Below are 7,909 nucleotides of genomic sequence, written 5' to 3'. Positions count from 1 at the left end.
TAATTAAAACCTTATATAAGCCTTTCTGCTAAATCCTGCCTATGAGTTACTATTATCCTAGATAGAGCAGTCACAGAGCCCCTCTTCAACTATTATACAAGATGGGCTCTTTCTAGGTAAGTGTTTTCAGATGGATTTATCTCAATTTATCAGTAGTTATAACCTTGCTTCATGACCTTTTGGTGGTTTTAAATATTTCTCTTTTGACATCATTTGTACCCAATGATTCTAACATTATACAATATCCCCTTTCATCCTTTCAACTATTAATCAAAATTCTTAAAGGTGTTCACTTGTATCTCACTACATTCTTAATATTTCCATCTTTGTATGTGTGTATCTGTGTGTTTTAATAACTCCTGAGATATTAAAGCCTCAACTGAAAAAATGTTTTTTATAAGATTGAGCTGAAGGCAAGGCTGCAGGGAATCTTTCAAATTAGTAATTGATGTGGGGGGCCCAGTCCGTTGAGGATGGTGTCACTCCTGAGCTGGTGGTCCTGTGTTCTCTTAAGAAAGCAGCCTGAGCAAGCCATGAGGAGCAAGCCAGTAAGCAGCATTCCCCTATGGCGTCTACTTCCGGGTTTCTGCCCTGCTGGAGCTCCTACCCTCACTGGTTTTGATGATGAAGCGTGGGTAATGAACTGTGAGTGAAATAAACTTTTTCCTCCCCAAATTGCTTTTGGTCATGGTGTTTTTTTAAAAGCCTTAGTAACCCCAACTAAGACAAGAGTAGAAGGGGAAGCTCCAGAGAGTAACCTGTTCTGAAAGCTCTTTGCATAACTGGGTTTCAGTCAACTGAAAGCGCATGATCAAAAAGGGTCCCATGTCGCATGAACTTGGGAGAAGTGGGTAACGTGTAAATGATGCCTGAGAGGTCATTTAACTTCTACCACTCCTTTTTGCATGCTCGAGCCCAGCCACCTCCAAACTCATCTATATTTCTGTCACCACCCACAATGTGGTTCATTGTAAAGGGGCTCCAGCAGCTGGGCTATAGACTCAACTGTACACCAATGGCATGAGGGCAACGTTTGTGAGTCAGTTCTCTGCATCCACCAGAGACAGAACTCAAGGTGTCAGCATCAACCGCAAGTACCAACACTCAGAGGTGTAGAGCTTGCTTGCCTCAGAAAGTATTCTTAAGGAGCAAAAATGCCTTCTCTTTGCCCTGGTTGTCTTCTTGGCAGCTACGACAGTCAAACGACTGCAGGGAAAGAATTATCTCGACGCCCCCAGGCCGAAGTTATAAATCAAAGACGTCGGAATCAGGGAATAGAAGACATCTCAATCACTTAGGATATTGGAGCTTTTAATAAGACAATGTGGCTATTACACTGGTGTGGTGATTAATTTCATCAATGACTTGGCTAAGACACAGTGCCAAGGTAATTGGTAAGACATTTTTATGGATGTTTCTGGAAAGGAGTTTCTTATGAGATTAATATTAAAATGGATGATTTTAAGCAAACAAAAAAAAGGTGACATATCATTTTTCTTATTGCTTTGATAAAGCACTTGACAAAAGTAACCACAGGAAGGAATGCTGGAGTCCAGGAGTCACCCCACAAACCACACGAACACAGATTTCAGTCAGACAGGGATGGTTTATTGAACACACACCCTAAGACTGGACAATCAGGGCCGTAGCTCAGAATTTGGGGGCTGAGGCTACCACAGCAAACACTTTTCTATGTCAGCTTATAAGGGCTAAAGCCACAAAACCACAATGAGCTCATAAGCAGGTGCTGGAAGTGCTGCCCAGTGGTCAGCCCTGACTCAAGCCATTTTAGGCACAACAGTTCATATTGACCCTTACTGTTATGGGTCCTACCTGAAGCTTATAGTTGTGGAGTTTCTTAAGATTAACAAGCCTCAGAATATACAGAACATAATAGGGTGTGTGGTCAGCATGGTCTTGCTCTGAGTCAAGATATTTTTCTGTGTCAATAATTGGCAGGCACATTACAGCAACAATATGAAATAGCTGGTGGACATGGGACAAAATGGCTACAGCTATGCTGGGGGACAGGCCTCAAGAGGAAGAAGGAAGGAAGGGAGAGAGTGAGTGAGTGAGTGAGTGAGTGAGTGAGTGAGTGAGTGAGTAACAGAGAGAATCTGTTTTGGCAGCTTCACAGTTCAAAGGGATATGGTGATCACACGGGAAGGCATATCAGGGGTAGCTGGTCACTTCCTACTTTTTTTATTTTTATTTTTAAAACCACATTTAAGGGGTTGGGGATTTAGCTCAGTGGTAGAGCGCTTGCCTAGGAAGCGCAAGGCCCTGGGTTCGGTCCCCAGCTCCGAAAAAAAGAACCAAAAAAAAAAAAAAAACAAAAAAACCACATTTACTAGCTCACATAAATATTTTGAGAACAAATAAATCTATCTTCCCTTTCTGATTCCTCAACATAATTTGTCATAGATTTTAGTAAATAAACTACAATAAATACCTAAGAGAAAAATGAATTTTAAAAACATGAAAAAGTGAACAGCCAGATGTGACACCAACAGCAATGTTTTTTTTAAAAGTTGAGCCATTGATTTGCAACTGTTATTAAAATCAACTTCGCTCATAAAAAGCGAGATTTGTAATTTGATCGTGATTTATTTGGATAACAGCTGAACTTTTGCATTAAAAATTACAAAGCCTCAACTAAGGGACAAGTAAAACACTCAGACTCGAGCTTACATTTTCACAAGGGACAATGACGTCATATCAGTTCACATTAGTACCATGGTCCAGAACACACTTTCCATTTCACTTCTAGTCTGCTGCTGCCCAGCAGGGGCTCCTAGTGGGAGTTGGCATAGAGTCTGTTCTTGATGAAAACAACACTAGACAGATGCTGCCTGATGTCTGGGTAATGTTGAGTGTGGCAAAACCAGAGAGACACATTGAGATATTTCTCCTTTTCTTGAACTGTCAGGTCAACTATAAAGCTGTGGAGCCCGTAGTACAGGAGGATGTCCGCCAGGGTAGTGTTATGTCCTGGACTTTGTCTTCCAGATAGGAGTTGAGATCCTTCAGCAGAGTCTGGTGTCTTCTTTGTGGAGTGCCGATCTACTCGAGTGATCCTGAACTCTAACCACTGCTGAACTAGTCCTTTTCTTCTGCAGTGCTCCCCAGCAAGTGCTCCCTGTTGGCTTGCTTGACCAGATGGGTCGCAAGGGTGCTCAATCCCATTAGACTGGGGCCATTGTTTGTTTGTAGGACTGGAACCTGTCGCTCGCCCTGAGTGCTGTACTTATTCCCCGGCTTCAGTTCCAGACTCTTCTCCAGAAGCCTCAGCTCCTCGGCCGCCGCCATCTTCTGGCCCAGCTCCTCCTACTTTTATTTTTTATTCATCCCAGTCCCCCAGCTCACACTCAGGGTATGTCTTCCCTCCTCGGTTAAGTCTGTCTGCAGATGCTCTTACAAACTCAGAGTCATGTGTTCCTAGGTGATCAAACCAGTCACGTTGACAGTAAAGCTTACCATCACAGCGGGCTTCGTCCAGTCAGTTAAAGACCTGGATAGAGCAAAGGTTGATTTCTATAAACAAGAAATAACTTTTCTAGCAGGCGTCATTGACCCTGGGTCTTGAATTTTCAAATCGGCCTTCCCTTGGTTCTCCATACCAAAGTCCTGCCCTGAACTGTTTGGATTCTCCAGACCGCTTATAATTCAAATTCCTTAAAATATGTCTTTTACAGACACAAATGTCTGTAAACACACACACACACACACACACACACACACACACACACACACACACACACACACACACTATTAGACTGCTTCTCTAGAGAACCCTGAAGGATAGATTAGGTGGAAGGAACTGGGTGTTAATCCCTAATTATACATTAAAATCCTCAAAGAGGGCTAGGTTGAGATGTGAAGCCTCTGGGGGGTAATTAGGGTATAAAGGTGGAGCCTCGTGAATTCGTGCCTTTATAAAATAGGATGAGGCAAGACCCTTTACAGTTTGAGGAGATTTGAGATGACTTTATCTGTAAGACAGAGTCCTGACTAGACACCAAATCTGCCTTTACCTTGGACTCCCTAGTCTCTGGTCCTGAGAAAATTAAATTCTGTGGTTTATAGAGCACCTGGTATGTGGTTTTATTGTGACAGCTCCACAGAATAAGTACCAGTTACACAGCGCCATCCTCAGAACCAGCCAAGAGGTGTCAAATCTTTAGTGGGGGAGGGGGCAGTTGGTTGTTCTGGTTTTCACTTCTGATTCCAGCGCCAACACCCTGTGCTTTGAACTCTTGCGTTTGTGGCCCAGCTTCCTTCTATGTGGTGTTTTCAATTACCTTTCATCTGCTTCAAGCTTGGATTCTCAGAAACGTCCCCAATCCCACCATGGTGTCTGCTCCTTCCACTGTTTCTTGGCCGCACGTTTTAGTACAGCTGCCAAAAGCCTCTCCCAGACTTCTGGGGGCCTAAATCATTTATGTTTGGGGATCTTCAATGCTCCCTATCAGAAAATGATCAAAGTCAGAGAGCGAAGTTGCTATCTCAGTCTTTACCAAGATCCTCCATGTTCCTTTGTGCCATCTCCTTTTATCCCACCCTTGGGGACACAGTCCTCCCCCTTCTCCAGATATCCTGACTAGATAGTGGACATGCTTTTTTCCATACAGAGGATCAAAGTCAGAGCCTCACACTTGCCAGGCAGGGTTCTGAGCAGCACCCCACCCTGGACTCACTCTCATAAACACTCGGGGTCATTTTTCTTAAATTCAGACACTGACATTTCCTCAATGTTTTTGCCCTGTGAATAATCACGCCCAGGCATACATAGCCTTTATCACAGGTACATGTGTTCCCTGCATTCCTAGCTTTTCCAGGACTATGTCATGAAGGATGCTTGATTTTGTCATAGGTCTTTTCTGCATCTATTGAGGTGATGGTGTTACTTCTGTCTTTGAGTTCATTTATGTGAATTACATTTATTGGTTTGCATGTGTTTAACCATCGCTCTATCTCTGGAATGGAGACTGTAATTGTTTAGGACAAACAATCAATCTTTTGCTGTGATCCTAAACTTCTTTTGCAAGCATTTTATTGAGAGATTTTAATGAGAGATTTGTTCACTATGGAGAGTGGTCTGTGACATTCTTTTTCTCTGATGTCTTTATCTGGTTTGAGCAATGCTTTATAAATGTGTCTCAAGGCCTTCTACTTCACAGAATGACTTGAGTGATAATGATGTCGTAGAACTCTTCAGTGGTCCTGAACTCTTTTAAGTTGGAAGGGATTTTTTTTCTTTAAAAGTTCGCATGTTATTTACATATAGGCATACAATAAAATAATTTTTTAAAGTCAATAGACAGCCAGTATATGAAGTTAATCTGGTGTCATAAAATTTCAGCGGGTTGAAACCTCTTGTTCATGCTGTTCTTCAAACTGATGGGATTCCTGCCCTGTGAAGGCTTTAATTCCTTACTTGATAACAGGTGAACAAAACTGATAATGAACTGATAATGTTTTATGTACTACTTAGCAACTTTTTAAAATGCTAAGTGGTACATAAAACACACAGGAGACCATTTGGGCTGGAGGGAGAAGAGTATCAAGGTTGGGAGGCAGGAGGAGGGGGTGGGGAGGGGAATATGTGCAAGCTATAAAGATACACATGTATGAAAACCTTAATTTTGCATGATACAGTTTTAAAGTAAGAAAACAACACTAAGTGGTACATAAAGTTATGAATGTATAGTTGGGAAGACAGTCTGTTATTCAAACTAAGCCCAGTAAAAATTTATACAAAATTTCCTGGAGGGTCCTACGGGGTTCACAGTGACCCAGTGTTCCACATGCAGGCCATAAAGAGGATCAAGAAGTATACGTTGCCATAGAAATGGCCAGTGGGCACCTTGCAGAATGCTTCCCAGTTGATCTAGTAGTTGGTGTGTAGTTGGTAGGAGATGAGACCTATACAGGGAAACAGATGGCAGGGGCTCTACCAGGCTCGATCAGCCAGGGAAATCAAGGCTGGGTAGGTAGGGGTTGTTCAGAAAAGGGCTGTAGATGCTGTACAGTGGTGTAGACAACTGGAAGAAAGACGGCAGTAAAAATGGATGTAGAAAATTCACCAAAGAGGATGCCTCCCTTTGGCAGCCATGCTCCAGCCTCACAACTTTGCAGTAGCCCCAACACCAGACCAGCTCATAATCTACCATCGCTGTTCAAAACTTGGAGAGCACCATGTCCCTGGCTCCTAACAGGAGCCTGGGTGTGCTTGTCCAGGCATGGTCTGCTTTGGTCTGAGGGGCTGTTTGCTGTTAACTGCTTCAGCCTCATGCTAGTTACAGACCTATTTCGTCTGCCTCATCTCGATTTAACTTTGGCGGGTGATATTCATCTAGAAGTTTATATGTTTTGTTTAGATTTTCCAACTTAGTAAAGCATAGGTTTCCTTGGGTATTTCCTTATGGTTTTCTAATTTATTGGTATCATTTTTAATATGTCAATTTTCAAATCTAAGTTTATTAACTCGGGCTTTCTCTTCCTTTCAGTTAGTTTAGCTAAGGACGTATCGATCTTATTTAACTTTTCAAAGAATCTTCATCTCATGATTCTCAGTGTTGTTTATCATTTCTATTTCATATCTGCCCTGATTTTAGTATCTCTCCCCACCTACCACCGTGGGTTCAGTTTGTTCTTGCTTTTCCAAGGTTTTAATATACACCATTAAGTTATTTGTTTGGTTTTCTCTGATTTTTTTAAATGTAGTTACTTATAACTACAAGCTTTGGTCTTAGGACTACTGCACAGACTCTGGTCAGCTGTGTTAACATTCACACTCAGTTCTAGGAAACTTGGCCATCCAATAGTGTGATGTTACTCTGCATGCATTTGTGTTTTCTTTGGTTTCTCATTAATACCTGGCTTCATCTGACTGTGGTCAGATACCTAAGAAATTATTTCAATTTTCCTATATTTGTGAAGACTTATTTCATGTCCTAAAATACATTCTACTTTGGAGAAAGTTTGTGGGCTCTGGTGAACATGTATTCTTTAGTGTTTAGGCAGAATGTTATGCAAGTGTCTATTACAGACTGTTATTATTAGTATTCAGTCCAATGTTTCTTTGTTTACTTTTCTGTTTGGATAAGCAAGATATGGGCAGCTGAAGCCTCCCACCTTTCCAGTGTTAGGTTTAAGCTACTAGTATTTGTCTTATGAAATCAGGTGAAACTGTCCTGTTGCACATACGTTTAGAAAGGTAATGTTTTATAATGCATTGTTCATTAAAGAGTATGAAGTGGCCTTCCTTAAACTCTTATTAGAATAGCTGTGCCTGTTTGCTTCCTAGTTTTTATGTGCTTGGAATACTTTTTCAAATCCATTTACCCTAAGGAGATATCTGCATTTGATGGTGAGGTGTGTTTCTCAAAGGGAGCAAAAAGATGGGATTCTGTTGTCCAATCAAATCTGCCAGTTTGTATCTTTCCATTAAAGGAATTCGTACCAATAACAATCAGAGTTGTTACAGGAAGGTGTGTACTATTCCTGTTACTTTCCTGCTCTTGTGGCATTCTTCTCAGATGTCCTTTTGTTACTCTCCTGGTTTTGTTTGAGTTTCTTCCCCCGTAGCCTCTTAAGTGTGTGGGCCTTTCTCAGTATTCCTTCCAGTCCTCTCCATAGAGATAGATGTCTTAGTTGTTGTAAATCCCTTTGATCTGATTTTAACATGGAAAATATTTATTTCTCCTCCAATCACAATGGAGTGTCTTGCTAGGTATAGCATCCTGTTTGCCATTTGTGGTCACTGAGAACTTGAAAGCCATCTTTCCAAGCTTCCTGGCATTGAAAGTCTCTATCAGATAGTTAGCTTTTGTTTGCATTGGCCTGCTCTTACACATCGCCTGTCCCTCCTCTCTCAGTTTTTAATGTGTTTTCCTTATTCTATGTT

General features: G+C 41.6%; 1 pseudogene; it reads right to left on the bottom strand.

Annotated features, from left to right (window-relative positions):
- Positions 1 to 2,794: 2,794 nt before the first annotated feature.
- Eef1e1-ps2 (eukaryotic translation elongation factor 1 epsilon 1, pseudogene 2) lies at positions 2,795 to 3,309 on the bottom strand (annotated as a pseudogene).
- Between the last annotated feature and the right edge of the window lie 4,600 nt (positions 3,310 to 7,909).

Source organism: Rattus norvegicus, chromosome 4 (genome assembly GCF_021556685.1).
Source record: "Rattus norvegicus strain SHRSP/BbbUtx chromosome 4, alternate assembly SHRSP_T2T, whole genome shotgun sequence".
Taxonomy (NCBI): domain Eukaryota; kingdom Metazoa; phylum Chordata; class Mammalia; order Rodentia; family Muridae; genus Rattus; species Rattus norvegicus.
The sequence above is the reverse complement of the archived record's forward strand: the minus strand, read 5'-3'. Positions and strand labels throughout refer to the sequence as shown.